Source organism: Equus przewalskii, chromosome 11, assembly GCF_037783145.1.
Source record: "Equus przewalskii isolate Varuska chromosome 11, EquPr2, whole genome shotgun sequence".
NCBI lineage: Eukaryota > Metazoa > Chordata > Mammalia > Perissodactyla > Equidae > Equus > Equus przewalskii.
Genome location: NC_091841.1, coordinates 17,070,557 through 17,089,758, shown reverse-complemented (window position 1 = coordinate 17,089,758; position 19,202 = coordinate 17,070,557). Strand labels below are relative to the sequence as shown.

The window sequence follows — 19,202 nt, the reverse complement described above, 5'->3', positions numbered from 1 at the left end:
TCAGTTTTTCTGAAATGTGACTACATCATCCTTAGTTTCAAATTGAGTTTACCTATTGTTTTATATACACCCTGAAACAAGTTAAAAATAACAAGAGTAATGAACTCTGCAGCTTAGCCTCATCAGCACAAGTGACTAGAGGAAAGACATGGGGGTGTAGGCTCATGAATTCAAGCCTCTGGTCTTCCCTACTGGTCCTCTTTTTATTCCTGTTTTTCTAAGGAGGAAATAATTAGGCAAATGATGAGACAATGTCCATCCACGTACAATTACAAGAAAATTCCTGGCATGTCAACAGTCATAAAACCATGCTTGTGTATATAAATGTGTGCATGAATGTGTGTGTGGGAGAGAAAGAACAGGACTATGTGTTCATTATGCAACTAATAAGATAGCCCAAATTTAAGTCTTAGTTTTATCTTCTTGCAGATAATAATCCTAACAGAAATTATTTTCTTGATCAAAATTTATCTGCCACAATTGCAGCCCCTGTGCTTGTGCTATTCACAGATAACTCAATTATCCAAATACCAAAAAGAATTCATGGAGCTAATGAACAATGTGACTGAATTCATCCTGCTCAGCCTGACGCAGAACCAGATACGCAGAAATTCTTGTTCCCTGTGTTTGCAGTCATCTACTTTTTCACTGTGGCAGGAAACCCACTCATTGTGGTGACAATCACCACCAGCAGAGCCCTAGGTTCCCCCATGTATTTTTTTCTGTCTTTCTTGTCCTTTATAGATGGTTGTTGCTCTTTTACTGTGGCTCCCAAAATGCTATTTGACTTACTTGCAGAAAAGAAAACCATCTCCTTCGGTGGGTGCCTGACTCAGCTTTTTGCAGGGCATTTCTTTGGGGGAGTTGAGATCATCCTGCTCACAGTAATGGCCTATGACCGCTATGTGGCCATCTGTAAGCCATTGCACTACACAATCACAATGAACAGGCAAGTGTGTGGCCTCCTGGTGGTCCTGGCCTGGACTGGGGGATATCTTCACGCACTGATTCAAATTCTTTTTTTGGTCTGGCTGCCCTTCTGTGGCCCCAATGTCATTGACCATTTCATCTGTGACCTTTTCCCTCTGCTACAACTCTCCTGCACTGATACTCACGTCCTTGGACTTTTTGTGGCTGCCAACAGTGGACTGATGTATATGCTTATTTTTTTTATTCTTATCACCTCCTTTGCTCCCTAAGACCTCACAGCACTGAAGGACAGCGGAAGGCTCTCTCTGGCTGTGCTTCTCATGTTACTGTAGTCATCTTATTCTTTGTACCCTGTATATTTGTATAACTTCGACCTGTGATTACCTTCCCCATTGATAAAGCAGTGGCTGTTTTGTATACTATGGTAATACCCATGTTAAACCCTTTAATCTACACCCTCAGAAACTCAGAGGTGAAAAATGCCATGAGGAACATCTGGAGCCAAAGGGTAATCTTGGATAACAATTCATGTGACTGCAGAAGATAAAAACAAAATCTATTCATATTTTAACAAGTATGACTAATAGAAAGGACAATGGTCTTGAAGTCCAAATACATGCTTTAAGTATCTTTTGCTTCCCTTTTTTCTGGGTTCTTTAATGGTCCCTATTTCATAAAATATAAATATTTTATTAAATGATGACTAAATTCTCCTCCAATTAGAAACCACTTTGCATTTACAAATTGTTGGTCAAAGGGACATTGCTAATCAGCATAAAAATGTCACAATGTATGGAAAACCTCTGAGTTTATGTATTCAGTAGAATAATTCTTTGTAAAGCTTCAGGTATAGATTATATAAGCAATAGGCCAAGTAATTAAATTGTTTAAACAAAAATGCCTAACAGCTAAGTATTTTCTTGAGAATGAGTAGTTTTAATCCCAACTACTGTATTCAAGGTAGATTTATTACTGTGAGAGTTAGAGATCAACAAGAAATGAATGGGTTTTGAGGAATGAGAGAGTCATTAAGGGAGGAATCATCCCAAAATTAATGCTGTTGTGTTGCACAATTCCAGGGGGCACCAATCACCTCATAATCTGGGCTCTTCTCAGAATAAATTATTTTCTCTGCCTAAAGCCAGGAAGGAATATAAAATTCTTCCAGGTACAATTGTTAAGCAATCTTGCACATGATGTCCCAGGTAGAAGATATTTTGTGGAGCACTTTTTGGTCGAAGACATCCTATATACCATTTCACCTCCAATGTAACTTTTATTGGATGGATTTATGCCTTAGCTAATAGAAACAAAAGTTTCAGGAACAAAAGAGTTGATGATATCTGAGTAATCAAGACAAAGTGTGCACATTCCAATTTAAATAGAAAATTTCAGGTCAGTTGAAGACCACTGAGATGGGAAATAATTTGAGATACAGAAACAGTTCAATTTTTAGAGAGATAACCCAGATAAAAGAAGGGATCAGGACCTGGGCTAGGACAGAAGTCCTGCAAATCCTAGCAATTCCACTTCTCCCTTCATAAGGGGTGAAATAACCCAATGACTCCAAAGTCATGACTATATTTTATGCTATGTATATATTTCATAAAGATTGATATTCAATTATCTAGCAAACAATCTATTCCAAATGTGAGATCAGTTTTTTCCAAGCACAGCCAGTGTATTTGCTGATCACTAAGAATCCATTCTCTAATACCATATTTTCCAGCCCACTTGTTTTTAAGTAGGACCATGTTTGCAGAAGGGATGTATGTCACACCCAGGCTGAAACATTTAGGAGCCAGTGTGCTACTCCCCAGCTTTCTTTTTCCCTGCTGCAGCAAGCCTGGATGACACTCATCGAGACGGTAGGTCCACCCGGCGGAAACAACTTGGATTACTGAGTAACTACATGGAAGAGAACTACCCTGGAGGATAACCTAATCTTAAGTGGATTAGGCCTGAATAGGAAATAAAATTGTATGAGTCAAGCCACTGAGAGTTCAGGATTCATTTGTTTTCATGGCAAAATGTAGCTTATCCTGAGTAATACATTGACTAATTTTACCTTTTAAAAGATTTATAAGTATTAAGGAGAGAAAAGGTTAACATAAGTTTTGCAATTACAGTCAGGGGTCACTTGAGGATGGGGAATCCATTGGTAGGGGATTTCATTGTTGTGCCAACATTGTAGAGTGTATTTGCACAAACCTGGATGGTAGGCTATATAGTACTAATCTTATGGGGCCACTGCTGTATAGGTGGTCTGTCATTTACCAAAATATCATTGTACAGGCTTGACTGTATGTTAATTCTCAAATAGTGTAGAATTGGTAAATAGTAATCTTTACAAAATCTCGCCTATATAAAGCCTTGTTCTGCTTCAAGTGTAACATACTACACTAACTGAAGTATTTAAACCATAATTTATATACCATCTTCTTTTTCCCTTTACCTAAGATGTAAGGCAATACTTAAGAAAATTATAAACTAGGGAGTGCCAACAAAAATTATGAAATCAAATGTGAACTAGGACTTCAAAGCTTCTTGAGCAAATTTTCTGGCTCTTCTAGACAGTTCTTTCTTCCTAAACATTCTTCTGGGCATATGTCCAAATTTTTCACCAATTCCCTATAACCTTGATCCCTTGAATTTTCCTTTTATCCCAGGAGGATACTATGCCTCCTGCTTCCCAGGAAGATAGGGGCCAAAACAGAATCATTCTCCTAACCTTAAACTTCTCATCAATAATTATATCTATAATTCATTTTTGCCTACTTGCCCAAACTATTAAAATATGTGCAAGGCCTCATATTTAATGTTAATATATCTACGTGTATTCTGCATACAACTGCTTCCTTTCTCCTCAGAAATTTTAACTTGTTAATTATCATCTTCTTTTTTTCTGGTCATTAATATGTATGTTCAAACTGAACTGCCACTCTTATGTGCTCCAAGGCCAATAAAGGAAACAGTATTTTCAGCCTCAATCTCATTAATCACTTAGTTAGTTCCCTTCATAGTTTATTCTCAACCCCACTCACACTCTTCCTTTTCCTACAAAATTCTCCGTATTAGCTTATTTCACTTTCTAATACATCCTTCCTTCTATAAATTAGGAGACCTGCTTTTCCTATTGAATTTACCACCTCTTTGAATGATTTCACCATTCCATTAGCTACCAGAGCACCTTCAAAATATCTATGGGTCCTGGTAAATCTGAGGGTTTGGGCTCCAGAAGAAAGCATAATAAAGAAGATTAATAAGTCTGCTTTTCTTCATGTCTACTTGAAATCAATGCTAAATTTGAGTTATATTTATTTTATGCTATTGCTAGGAAATTTCCACTATAGATCAGTAATCCTGTCTTTTCTGACATCCTTTTCCTGGGACAGAACTCCAACCAAGCAGTCAAGTTGATGGAATCCAGCCTCTGCATACATGAATAGGTGATTTTATGGATCCCCAAGGACTCTCACTTCTTGCTCAGAACAATTCTGTAGGTGGGGAGTATGCCCATACCTATCCCTTATCATCTCCTTCGGTAAAGGTATAGCCTGAACTCAAAGTGCCAAGTAAGTTACACCAACCCAGATGATCCCTGGCAAGGTTGCAACCAACTCCACATTAAAGGCTGAAAGAGAGTGAATGGAAGTGGAGTCCTGCTCCCTACAGTGCTTTTTTTCTATCTCCTATAAGTGTCTTCTACAAAGAAGCTTCTCTGAGTGTGATTTTTTTCAACCACTTCTGCCTATAAGCATAATTCTTAACTTTACATCCTCATGACTCTCCATTGTACAGTAGGAAGCAAAGCTTTACTCCTGTGCCTCCTGACTCCTAGGAACTCCGGAAAAAAAATTATATCCATGTCTTTTAATTCATTCAACTTGGGGAGCTGAGAGTAGCTAGGAATCCTACCCACTAAAGCTTCTCAGTCAATCATAAATGAAAAGGTCACAGTCTTCCAGGGTGTATAGATATTTAGTCTTAAAGGCTGGCATGTCTATACTATGGACAATCAAACAACACAAGCCAGTAATGTTCTCAGAGGAAAACTCTTTCTTCTGAACACAATAAGGCTTAAACCCAGCCAAAGATCAAAAGACAGGATAGTGAAAACCGCAATCAGACCTTTTGATGAACACTTCAGATTTGCTCCAGTCAAGTCTAAACTCCAAACATGGCCAGCGACATACTTTGAACTCAGGCCTAACTACGTCTTCAAAATTGTCCTAATGATATTTATCACTACCAAGTGAGAATAACTAAAAGTCATCAGCTGCCATTATTTGCAAAGATTCTAACAGGATTACTTACTACTCCTTTGCGGATTTGAAGAGTAAGTACATCAGCAGATCCCTACACTCAAAATCTACTTAAACATTTCTCTAGATTAGTGAAGAAACAATTAAAGAAAAGGAACCATGAGCAATTAGCTGCAGAATACCATCTCAAAAATAGTCCATGACTTTGAGCGGGTGGGGCTAGGCACAGGGCAATGATTATTAAATCCAGGTTTTTCTCAAATTTGAAACAGACCTAACTTATCCAAGCATGTTTACTAAAATTAGTTTTGTAGTGACAGGCTAAAAATAAACAGGAAGACAACAACAAGAAAACTATCTGTACATGTAACTGTATACAGATTTACATAATTAGCAAAAGTGTGCCATATACCCAGCATCCATCACAGTGCCAGATAGTCTAGGCTCTAAAGATAATCTCCATGAAAAAGGCATACAATAGCTACACAGATTTTTTAAAACTTCCAGTTATATGCTGTCTACAAGATACTCACTTAAGGTTTCAGGACACACACAGGTTCAAAGCAAAAGTGATGAATAATGACATTTCATGCAAATAGTAACAGAAGTAGAGCAGGGATGTCCATACTTATGTCAGGTAAAATAGACTTTAAGCCAAAATTGTCACAAGAAACAAAGTAAGACTTTACATAATGATAAAAATTCTGAAGGAAGATATAATAATTAGAAATATATATGCACACAACATTGGAACCCCTTAATATATTAAGCAAATATTATCAGATATGAAGGCAGAAATAGAAAACAATTAAATAACAGTAAGAAATTTCAATACTCCATTTTCATGATGAATAGAACATCCAGACAGAAAATCAATGAGAACAAAATTGACTTGAATGACACTATAGACAAAACAGACCTAACACAGATATACAAACCATTCCATCCATTAGCACAGAATATACATTCTTCTCAATTGTACTCAATTGTATTGTGGATAATTATGCAGGATATATCATATGTTAGGCAACAAAACTAGTCTTAAAAAAAATAAGAAGATTGAAATCATACAAAGTATCTTTCTGAGCACAATGGATAGGAACCAGAAATCAAGAGCAGAAGGAAAACTGGAAAATTAACAAATACATGGAAATTAAACAACACAGTCAGGTACAAGCAATAGGTAAAAGAAAAAATCAAGAAGTGAATCAGAAAATATCTCAAAACAAAGGAAAATTAAAACACAACATACTGAAACCTATGGTATATGTTAAAAGCAATATGAAGAGGGAAATTTATAGTAATGAATACCTACATTAAAAAAGTATATCTCAAGAAAACCTTACATTATACCACAAAAAGTGAGAAAAATAACAACTAAGCCCAAAGTTAGCAAAGGAAGGAATAATAAGATTAGAACAGAAATAAATGAAATAGAGACTAGAACAACAATAGAAAAAAAATCAATGAAGCTGAGATGGTTTTCTGAAAAGATTATCAAAATTGACAAACTTTAGCTAGACTGAGAAAAAAAGAGGAAGTCAAAATCAAAAATGTAAAAGGAGACATAGCAACTGATGCCAAGAAAATAAAAAGATTATAAGAGATTGCTATGAATAATTTTATGCCAACAAATTGGGTAACCTAGAAGAAATGGATAAATTCCTAGAAATATACAAGCTACCAGATTTGAATCGTGAAGAAATAGATAATCTGAACAGACCAATAATGAGGAAGGAAATTGAATCAGTAATCGAAGACTTTCCAACAAAGTTTAAGAGCAGATGTCTTCACTGGTGAATTGTACCAAACATTTAAAGAAAAATTAACGTCAATCCTTCTGAAACTATTACAAAAAATTAAAGAGGAAAGAACGCTTCGAAATTTGTTTCACAAGGCCAGCATTACTCTGTTACTAAAGCCAAATAAAGACACCACAAGAAAAGAAAACCACAGGCCTTGTCACTAATGAACATAAATGCAAAAATATTCAGCAAAGTACTAGCAAAGTGAATTCAACAGCACATCAAAAGGCTCATACATCAAAACCAAGTGATATTCATTCCTGGGATGCAAAGGTAGTTCAACATACAAAAATCAATAAATGTGATATACCGCAATAACAGAGTGAAGGATGACAGTCATATGCTCATATCAATAGATGCATAAAAATCAATTGAAAAAAATCAATACCTTTTCATGATAAAAACTCAACAATCTAGGCTTAGAAGGAAATTACCTCAACATAATAAAGGTCATATATGGCAAGCCCACAGACAACATAGTCAACAACTGAAGAACTTCTTTCTTCAACAACTCAACCAGTGAACAACTGAAGATTTTCCTCTAAGATTTGGAACAAGGAAGGATTCCCACTCTCACCATTTCTATTCAAAATAGTATTGAAAGTCCTAGCCAGAGCAATTAGGCAAAAAAAATAAAATAAAATAAATAAGTCATCCAATCAGGAAGGAAGATGTAAAACTATCACTATTTTCAGAGGACATAATCTTACATGTTGAAATCACTAAGGAACCCCCTCAACTAATAAAGAAACTCAGATTTTTGTTCAGATTATCTATTACCTATTATTTGTTAGAACTAATAAACAAACTAAGTAAAATAGCAGGATACAAAATCAACATACTAAAGTCAGTTGCATTTCTATACTCTACCAAATAACTATTCATAAAGGAGATTTAAAAAATCTCATTTACAATAGCACCAAAAAGAATAAAATACTTAGAAATAAACTTAACTAAAAAGATGAAAGACTAGTAAACTGAAAACTACAAAGCATAGGTGAAAGTAAAAAGGACACCAAAAAATGGAAAGCTATCCCATATTCATGGATTGTAAGACTCAATATTGTCAAGATGTCCATACTACTCAATGTAATCTATAGTCATTGCAATCTACATCAATATTCCAATGCCAATTTTCACAGAAATAGAAAAATAATCCTAAAATTCAGATGAAACCACGAAAGACCTCTAATAGCCAAATCAATCCTAAGAGAGAAGAAGAATGCTGGAGGCATCCCACTTCCTGATTTCAAACTATCTTACAAAGCTATAGTAACTAAGACAGCCTGGTACTGGCACTAATTTTTAATATTATTATGGAGGAAAGAATCCATGAGGACAACTGTACCAAAGGCCCACAAAAGTAGTAATATACGCCCTGATTGTAGGTATGAAAGAGATCAACAGCAATATTCTTGAACACTCTTTATTCCAAGCATTACAACTAGAGTAAAGTTTTAAAGGAGAAAACAACTGTATCTGGAAAAAGTGTAGAACAGCAGGAGAAGAGCCTTCAAAAAGTGCTTTTAATCAAAATATACTTTTTCATCTCTTTCTAATTTTAAGAGGTTTATGTCCTCCCTCCACAGCAATATATTTTCTTTACTAATGATAATCTGAAGAAGAGTGCATTTTCATGCTAAGCTAGTTTTAAAAAATCATATCTCGGGGCTGGCCCTGTGGCCGAGTGGTTAAGTTCATGCACTCCACTGCAGGCGGCCCAGTGTTTCATTGGTACGAATCCTGGGCGCGGACATGGCACTGCTCATCAAACCACGCTGAGGCAGCGTCCCACACGCCACAACTAGAAGGACCCACAGCTAAAAATACACAACTATGTATGAGGACTTTGGGGAGAAAAAAGAAAAAATAAAATCTTTAAAAAAAAATCATATCTCCACCATTCTCTGTAGCATACAGTGGTCTACAAAAAGAACTAGAATCAGAATTGGCTGGTACAAAAGAAATATAATTAAGAAAGTCCGTAGAGTAAAACAGAAAATATCTATACATTAAAGTCTTGTTTTAGACATAGACAAAGTCAATGCAAATTCTGAAAACAAAACAGCTTTTATAGAAAATTACCAGTGATGTAAGAACAAGTTGGTGTCATGGAGCTGGACAATGATCATGAATCTGGATTATAGAAAATAACCCATATCATGAACATAATGAAATTCTAAGAGCTTTGGAAATAGAAGCTTTGGAGTCAGAGATTAAGAGCTTTGGATCAAATGGCCTTGATTTCTCATCTTGTCTCCAGCTTTAATTAGCCTTATAAATGTAAGCAAATTGCTTCACCTCTCTACCTGGTTTTTTAATCTGTAAAAGGGAAATAACATTACATATTTCCTCAAGTTGTAAGAATTCAACAATTTAACTTGAAAAAATGAGTCAGCTGAAAAATAGTGAAAGTTTCTCAGATGCTGTATAGCCTTCAGAGATGTCTCCAGGGCATAAGGTATTCTGGGGACTGCAGTTCCTGACAGTGGAGACCAAGAACACTGCTACTGTCTTTCATCAACCGTGATCACAGGAGGACTAAACATGTGACTCAGCCTCATTTCACTTCAAAATATGTCATAAATGTCATCCACTTACAAGTAGGGACAGCATAATGGTGAGTAATTACCTCAGCAAGGAAAGTTAATGGGGCCAATGATCAGGTCTCTGGACACCAAGAGCTAGCCCATTACCAGCTATCTATTGTGGGATTAAAATGCCCTTAAATATCTCAGCAGTCACAAATAGGAGAGGTGGTTGGAGCGACTGCGAGATGACTAGGTAGAACTAATATAAAAATCTCTCATTAATGATGGATTCTGTCCTGTCCTGTCCTCTGGAAGAAGGAGGAGAAAGGAGAACCCAGTTCTGAGACTAAAAGAATTATCTCTGTACAGAGCTTGTGATTCTTAGAGAAGAGCGCAGAAACCTGTTTTCAGATTTCTCACCCAGGGATTTGAATATCATGTGATCCTGACATTTCTCACGTTCTCAGAACCTTATATCAGGTTAGATCTCACAATATACAAAGGCCTTTAAAAAATAGATGTTTTGATTTATGGCACTCCTATTTGTGACCATCTTGTAAATATATGCAGGCAATGGTATGTTTAAAAGATCAAATTTTTAAATCTTTTAAAGATCTAGTTGTAGTTCCCAAGAAGGATGGAATGAAATAGGACAATGCGAAAATAAGGAGGAGGCGGCGGAGGAGGAGAAGGTAGAAGATCTTAGCTAATGTTAATTGAGCACTTTTTGTGAATAAAGTCTTGACCTAAGCACTCACTTTATATGTTTTGGAGGCAGCTAATTTCTGACCCTAATTTCTTTCTGTCCTTAATTTATTTGAAGCCCCAAACTATGGAACTTACCTCTGTATAACACAATTCACTGTTTGGACATAACGGTGACCCCACCCATAGGATGTGTGAGCAGCATTAGAACAATGATAGTACACATAATTATAGCAGCTTTTTTTATGTGAGTGCTTACTATGCACAAAGTGCTTTATATTCTTTCTGTTATGTAATTCTCACCACAGCTCAAGTGCAGTAATATGGATAATCACATTTCATAAATTAAAAAACCAATGGATGGAGAGGTTAATTACATTGCTTAAGATCAATTAGCTAAAACTGAGCTGAATCAGAATTCAAATCTGAGCTAATCTGACCTAAACTCTTTGTGCTTTATAAAACCCATTTTTCATCCCCTTAATATAAACAGATAAGAAGGTAAATTTCTTACATTCCTCTCTAATCATTCTAATTCTCTTCTTGAAGCCCTTTGGCCTTCATTGTTTAAACCAATTTGAAAGTGGACTTGCTTTCATAGATAGTCCCGGCTGAAAATGTATGACTCTGCAAAGAACCAGCTGGTGACTAGTTGACGATTTATAACTCTATGAATGTTTCAAGTTCCACATAACAGGAAATGCTTTGAAATTATTATCTTCTCCATCTGCACTAGTTTGTACATAAAGAAGTAGCCTGTGGCTTATACAGTACTACTTTTATAAATAAAAAAATATTTAGCAAATATGTTTGACAAGAATGTGAAAAAACAAAACCAAAAAAAATCCAGTTGAGAGAGGGGAGTTCAAGAGAGGGGAAACACTATTTTTTTAAATTCCACCAGTAGCCACATAACAATGGCCTGCAAAATAAAAATCTCAAATACAGGTCTTCTCTTTTTACACCACAAGTATATTTTCAGCAGTACTTAAAATTCAGAGACTTACTTTATTTCTAGCCTTTATTCTTCTGTTTCCCTTTTTTCACTGGCAGGGAAGGGAGCTATCATTTGTTAGGCTCCGGTCAACTTGTCTGATACTATGCTCTTCATAAAGATTTTCCTTTCATGAGGGCATAAACTAAGGATTAAAATCTCATTTTCTGACAAGGAAACTGAGAATCAGAAAACTTTATTGCCTAAGACACCTAGTAAGCTGAACAAATAAATAATTTAGCCCCTGAGAGTAAATTTTAAGATGGTAGAAGCTGACCCAAGTTTATAGAAGTTGAAGAACAAGGTTGAGGAGAGAAAAAGATGATGAGGAATAGGATATCTACCAAAATGTTGATAGTGATTAGGCAATGGGATTATAGGTGGATTCACACATACACACTCACACACTTCTATTTTCTTATTTATTGCCCATCTTTCTCTTCTTATTTTCTAAATTTTAAAATAGATATATATTTGGGGAGAAAATATTTTACATAGTCTCCAAAATGGAGACACCATTACCTTTGTAAACAAGATTAGTAATAATTTTTAAATCATATAGGAAATTGATGATATTTACTCATGTGTTTATTCTACCAGGTTGAAATTTTTCAAAAATAAGTAGCAATCACATGTTGTTTGCGCCATTGTTAATCAAGATTTGGACAACAAGAAATAAGGCCACACTAGGATCAGATCTTTATGCTATTTGATATTTTAATTGTACTAAAAATAAAGGTGCTTTTCAAATTTCAACTAAAGTAAGTATGCTTTTCTAGAATGTCTCATGATAAAATTATGGCAAGCTGGCAAAAGATAGGCTATTCTTTAGTGAGCCTCACCATGATTTCATATTTTTTAGTTGATTGGAGAAATGGCTCACTTTTATATCTAACAGCAGAAATAAATAGGTGTAGAATTCAAGGTCTCAGTTATATCCAGCTATTATTAATTAGACTATCAAAATGTGACAAAGTGAAAGAAGACATTTATTTTGAGCAAGAACTCTGTAACTTGTTTTTGTTAGACATAGAAGTTTGGAGGTAAAATATTAATTATATCTGGATGATCTTCTGAATGTATTGGTTTTTGGAGACTAATTTTTGAAGAGTTATAATAGATAAATTGATTTTCATATTAATTTCTATATTTTCTCCTTAGTGTAAAATGTAGATATGTTGCAACATGATGAATTACAGTTTATTTCTCAAACAAAGGATAAGTTCATTATAAATTCTGGCAGCTACATGGTTAAAGGGTGAAGCCTCGGCAGGGACATGGTTAGAGTTTGTAACACCGGTAAACAAATGGAATGAACGCGGATGTAATTTCAGATTCCAGAACACTAGTATCTTTTGGAATTTGAAACAGAGCTAAGAAAAATACAAAGAGATATCACTTTGCATCACTGGCCAAAAAATGTCATTCTGCTCTAAGCACAGTGTATATTTGAAACTTAATGGACATAGAAAAGCAAAAGAAAACAAGCTCTTTGTGGAAGGTTAGGAAAAGGTTGAGGTATATATATATATATATATATATATATATATATATATATATATATATAACAATAGCAAGTAAAACCTTTTGCGCATGTATGTACCAGAAACTGGATTAAGAACCTTACATAGATTATGTAATTTAAAGCTCACAATAACACTTTAGACGTGTATTATCTTCATCTTTATTTTGAAGACAAGAATCAGAGGCTTATAGAGTTTTTATCACATACTCAAATTCATGCCATAAACAAACATGGAAAATAAGACTGAAACTCAGGTTGATCTGTCACTAGAACCAGATCAACAATGAGTTTAGGGGCCATAGAAGAAGAATAACAGTTGTCAACAAAGGACATGATGGCTAGGAAAAAAATACATGGGAGAAACCAGAGTGGGACTGGAGGTGACGGTGACAACAATGAGCCTGTTGCCACAAACTATAACCACATAGATGATCAAACATACCAGTGCCCAGCCAAGTGGCACAGTGGTTAAGTTTGCACATTCTGCTTTGGTGGCCCTGGGTTTGCCCGGGTGCAGACCTATGCACCGCTTATCAAGCTATCTGTGGCAGGCGTCCCACATATAAAATGGAGGAAGATGGGTACTGATATTAGCTTTCTGTACCTCTGGGTTCTGTGAGAGTCCCAGCATGAAAAATTCTGTGATATTGTGTGATATTTCCAGAGATTTCAAGAACACTGAGATTGCAGGTACAGTATTGCCTATAAAGTCAAAAGAGAAACATAATTGTGACAAAATTAACTCCAGGGTGAAAAAATGTTGCAAAGTTTCCTTTAGTTACACCCACTTCTCTTTGTTCGTCTTAACCCTTTCTGTTCCAAAAATCTCATACCAATTCATTCTATTAACCACAAAATGTGAGCAAATGTCTGCCTGTTAACTGTAGCATCACTGGACAATAGACATGTAAGTTATTACAAGAAAATAATAATCTAATAATCTACATTTTAATTTCTTTTGTTACTACTGAAATTGAACATTAGGCATTGATTTTCTAATTCAACTGGAGTACGTCTCTGACAGTTTTCAGCATGGTTCCATATAGATACAGCGACACTTGAGAAAACCATGACTATTTAGGATCTCCTGAAATTTCTGCATATGTAGTCCATATACTTAAATTAAATCTTTCTTCTTGGACTTTGCAATGAGGTTTGCTACACTTTCTATGAGTGTTTCCAGTAGTAACACAAATTGATGTAAAGCAAACTGAAGCAGGATTGGAAGAAATTGACTTGGTTGCAGCTGGAGACTTGCCCAACTTCTCCATTTCCCTCCTTGCTCATTTACTCCCACTCCATGCCCATGCTGTGGACAGCATCATGTCTACAAAGCCAATTTAAAATTCTCTTCCTCTTTGCTTTATGAATTTTACATATTTCTGGGTTTTTCTTTACCTGGTCTTGGTGAAAACCTTCCAGGTAAAGGTTAATAGTTCCTCTGCAGTGTACAAGGAAAAGTCAAAGTTGAAAAAAAATTAAGTTTGGTGAGCATCAGTGAAATATTGCACTAAACGATGATCTGCCTATTCACGACATAAGGAAACTACGTGGGCAGGGAAAACAGATGCACTATCTTAACCAGCTATAAATTACAATCTCATCTAGTACAATATTCCTACTCACCTTTATTATCTTAAGAATATTAAGGAAATGCCTGTGTCTATCTTAGTTTAGGTTAAACAAAAAACTGTCTCTAACCCCACCTACTATTAACCTATTATTTTCCTGGAAACACAGACCTTCTTAAAGTAGCTACATCTTCAACTTGCTGAAGATCTGACACTCAGTATAAGAATTAAGGGAGAATCATTAGGTATCAGAGGAAGAAGAGACATCCAGATATAAGAAACAAGGGAGAGAAGACTCCTGTGTTGATTAGGAAGCTTCCCCCTTTTTCTCTCTTCAAGCTTTATCGCAAAAAGGCAAGTATAGCTTTTGCAAGTGACAAGTCTGATAGAGACCTTTTCAGGGTAGAATATTATGGCCAAGAGCACAGACAGCAGTTATAACAGCAAACACCTATGTAGCACTCAGTCTTTGCCAAGTATTATCCTAACTGCTTTACATACAACAGGTCATTCAATCCTTACATCATCCCCATGAGGTAGATTACTGTTTTTATCCTCATTTTGCAGAAGAAGAAAATGAGACATACATTTAGCAACTTACAGAAGCATATTCAGCTAATAAGTGGCAGAGCTAGGTTTTGCATCCGGGAAGTCTCACTAGAGAGTCGCTGAGCTTTGCTGTACTATACTGTCACTTAAACTCAACTGACTTTGAATCTTTCTTCTGCCATTTATTGGGTGGTAATCATGGACAACTTCTCAAAGCCTCAATCTTCTTTTCTATACAATAAAAATAATAATACTGCTCTACCCTGAGGTTGCAGAGAGGAGCAAAGGAAAACAGTGCATGTCAAGTGTTTGTACATAGCTTGAATGTGATAAACATTCAATAAATGATATCTCTGATGTCACTATCATCAACACTATGGGCAATAAATTCTTCATGTGGCTTAAGGAGCTAACGATCAAACTGTATGCATCCAAGATTAAGCAGGTATTGATATGGGTATAATTTTATTATAAATATGAAAAGTGTCCTAGTACTGATCCCCATGCAGAATATGAGAGTAAATACAATCAGTAAGAATAGTACACAATTTACTCAAATAAGGAATTTACATGTCCCCAAACAAAAAGCTGATTCATCTCTGTGATTCAAATTTGTATGAGTGCAATATAAATTATTTTTAAAAATTAGCAAAGAAAAGAACTCTCCTGTTTGAGTAATCCATAAGAATTTATTCTCTGGAAAGTAATGGGAATTTTAGTGAAATTATTCTATTGAATTTTTATTTCATTTAATTTTTAAAAATATATTATAGAAAACATAACATTGACTGGATCTGAAGACACCAGCAGGCCATAGGTGCTTTGTCTCGTTTTGTTTTTACATCCTAACATCATGGAATGGTAGACCTGGAAGGGTTCTTAAAGTGTCATCTAGGCCAGCTCCAAGCATAGCATCACAAATTTCGCTGTTTCACATGATTAAACTCCTGGATAAGATTTGAGTTGTTTGTTAAATTGAGACAAAGCACAGACTGGGTAATTTCCATTGATTACAGAAACTCGTCTGAGCTGAAAGTTTCTTAGAAAAGTACTAGATGAAAACTCAAAAAGAGAGTCACTCATTTATAAACAACTGAAATTTCTTCCATTATCCATTGCTCTTTTATTTGATGAAGAAGCCTATGACACCTAAAATCATCTTTTCCAATCAAATCTACTTTAAAGATGGTGGATTTAAGACTCATCAAGATTATGTGAAGCTGGTTCAAAGTCACACGGGTAATTCATGGCAGTGGTGAGGCTGGAACTCAGGTTGCTTGTCACTCCAGCTTGTGCCCTCTCCAATTTAACCACTATCTTGCATTATCTATTTTTTCTGCCTTTGACAAGAAAAGCACTGCCCCTGATATTAGGGAAGAAGGCCTCACAGAAGGGGTAGCTGGCTTATTAGCTCTGCTTCCTGCTAAGAATACCCATTAGCACAGTCTCAGAGAACATCTTTTTTCTTCCTCTGGGAAGGGTTATTTATAAGGTGGGATGGACAACATAGGAATTATCAGTGCTATGTGTTTTCTGCCTTTCTGTGGGAGGCTAATTCTCCCCTTACAGGATCACTTGCTGAAGTAGTGTTGGAATTAGCTTTTGCCTCATTCACAGTGAGGTTAGAACAATGTTGACGCCATTATTTAATTAGTCCCTTTGAATACAGTTTCAATCTCACAATCTCACAAGGAAGTGACTTCTATTCTGCCTCCTATGCCCAGTGTCTTTCTAGTGTCTAGACAGAGTCCACAAATTGTCCAGAGAAAAGGGAGTTAGGATATGTCAGGAATTGATCTTGGAAGGTCAGCAACTTGAGGGAAATCACTGAGTGAACAACAATAAAAGTCAGCAGATGTATTAAGCATCTTCTGTGTTCTAGGCATGGGTCCTGGGCCCTTTCACATACATTGTCCCTTTCATCTTCTCTCATAAAGCTGAGAGAAAAGTACCACTGTCTTTTATCCATACCTCTACTGTGTAGTGTGCTAAAGGATCAAGAAATCTAGAATCAGAATGACCTGAATTAGAAATACACTTCAACCATTTCAACCGTTGGGTAAATAATTTTTCAGGCCCCACCTAATAAATGAAAGCACTTTGCTAAATGGCAGGAATATCACAGTGGTGAGGCAGACTTGTTCCGAGGCACTATGGAGCTTATATTCTAAAAGGGGCAGTAGCCTGCTCCAAAACAAAGCAGGGGCATAAACAAATAACCTCTCCATGAGGTCCCTCTAGGGTTTATAGGTTCATGTCTGCAGGGCAGAAAGCATGATCAGTGCTTACTCCATCTTTTCTGGAACTAGAACTCCTCAAAATAAGGTATACTCTGAAGTTGAGTTAAGAAGATTTGCTCAGAGATTAGCTATCATACAAGAGAGAGAGAAGGAGAAGACTCAATGATGACTCCAAAATTTGGGGGCCTGAGACAAAAGAAAAGCACAAGAAGGACAAGGGTAGAGAATCCCTACTGGATAAGGAACAAGCATATAGGTACATCTTCTCAACTCACTAATTCTACAGAACATAATGGGAGCTGAGGTGGTACCTCCTGTCTCTCATTGAGGAGAACACTATTAAAATCCATAAACCTTAAAAAATCTCTCATGCTTACATATTCCAAAAAAAAAAAAAAAAAAACCAGAAAACCTACCTACTTGTTTCTCTCTACTCTATCCCACTATTTTCATAAAATTAACTTTATGATAACCCTTTGGTTTTTACCTGATATAAAAAGAGAGCACAATAAAATATAAACTTTGGGTACTCAGACAAAAATTCCTCTCAAGACATCTCTCATCCAGAAGAATTTCCAGAAACTAATTTATTCCTTGAGGACAGGATTTAGTATGATTCTGTGCAGTGCTGTGCCTCCAGAATCTAGGACAGTGTCTGGTTGTTTGTTTTTCATCAAGAAATCAGCTTATTTATGAGTTCTAGTATATTCTGTTTTTAACATGCCCTTTGGAAAAACCATGTGTGATTATTGTAAATGAAAAACAAACACTTAAAAGTATAAATAAAGCTTCAAAGTAAAATAGAATCCAACCACAAAGTCAAGTACTGTGGTCATTTTGATAAATCTACTTGCAAACACATAACTATCCATACCTACACAAGCAGAAATAAGGAACAAAAACTTACAGCACTCGGCCACATGTGGTTTCATTATCTGATTTTTAAATTCCATCTTGTGTTGTAAACACTTTCTATGGCAAAAAATACAGATAAATGTTATCTTTTTTAAATGGATGAATAGAATCTGTATACCATGGAACATAAAATCATGGAGCAACGCATAACTTACTCGCCTTAGATGTGAATCAGTAAATGTATGAGCTACTGAAACCAGGAAAAACATTTAATGGTATTACACAGAAATGTTATTACATCTAATGAGATTTTTCGTCTGTGTCCATATTATTCTTCCTTCCAAAGAAACATTTTAAAAATTTCCTTTCACAAGAAAATTATCAACAAAATGCAGTCCTGAATCAGAATACCTGGTACAGCTGACCAGAGAACTCAAAAGGTCCCAGTTATAATGAGACAAACAAATGGAAAGCAAACCATCTCATGGTAACAAGTAACCAAAAGCCAGCATTTTATCGAGTGGATTAGAGAGAATCAAATCCTCTTTGATGACATACTTGATAATGACTCTGGAGGTTAAATAAATCTGGATAAGTGCATATCAGAAATTGACAATAAGGACATTGATAATAGGAAGCTTACAGGCAGGAAACACAAACAAAATAAAACATGCAGAGGAAACTCAGTAGATATTAAATCACTGTTAGGCAAGTGCTTTAATGAAACTTCCAAGATTTTAGTTCAGTCATTCCTAATTGTATTTTCTTTATTCTCAAAGTCCCAAGCTACAGATTCTTTCTGATATTATTATTGTACATAGAAATCAGATATAGGTGAACCATCAATAACTACTCTGATCAATACTTTGGCATGCCGAATTGGAAGACTAGGTTAGTAACATTTCAATAAGGGGATTCTGCTTATCATAGGCTCTCAGTACCCAACACTGATGAAGACTCCATCTCAGACGAAGGTGACAGAGAGAGAGGTGATGTTTCCATGTTCTGCAATTTAGTGTAAACTGTTAAGAAGAAATTAAACTGGTGTACAATCACTTGTCTGGTGAGTAAGATAGGACAGAGGATAGATTAGACATAATCTCAAACATTCAAATCAATTTTACTCTGAAAATTTTTGATGATCTCTCAGCTATTATGACAATATGAATTCTTATTAAGAATGATTGGTTATTTCTTTCTCTGCTGAGCCTGTATCTTCCATCCACAATTGC

At 35.7% G+C, this 19,202-nt stretch overlaps 1 pseudogene; it reads left to right on the top strand.

The window, feature by feature from the left end:
* Positions 1-543: 543 nt before the first annotated feature.
* LOC103542529 (olfactory receptor 4C5-like) lies at positions 544-1,477 on the top strand (annotated as a pseudogene).
* Positions 1,478-19,202: the final 17,725 nt, after the last annotated feature.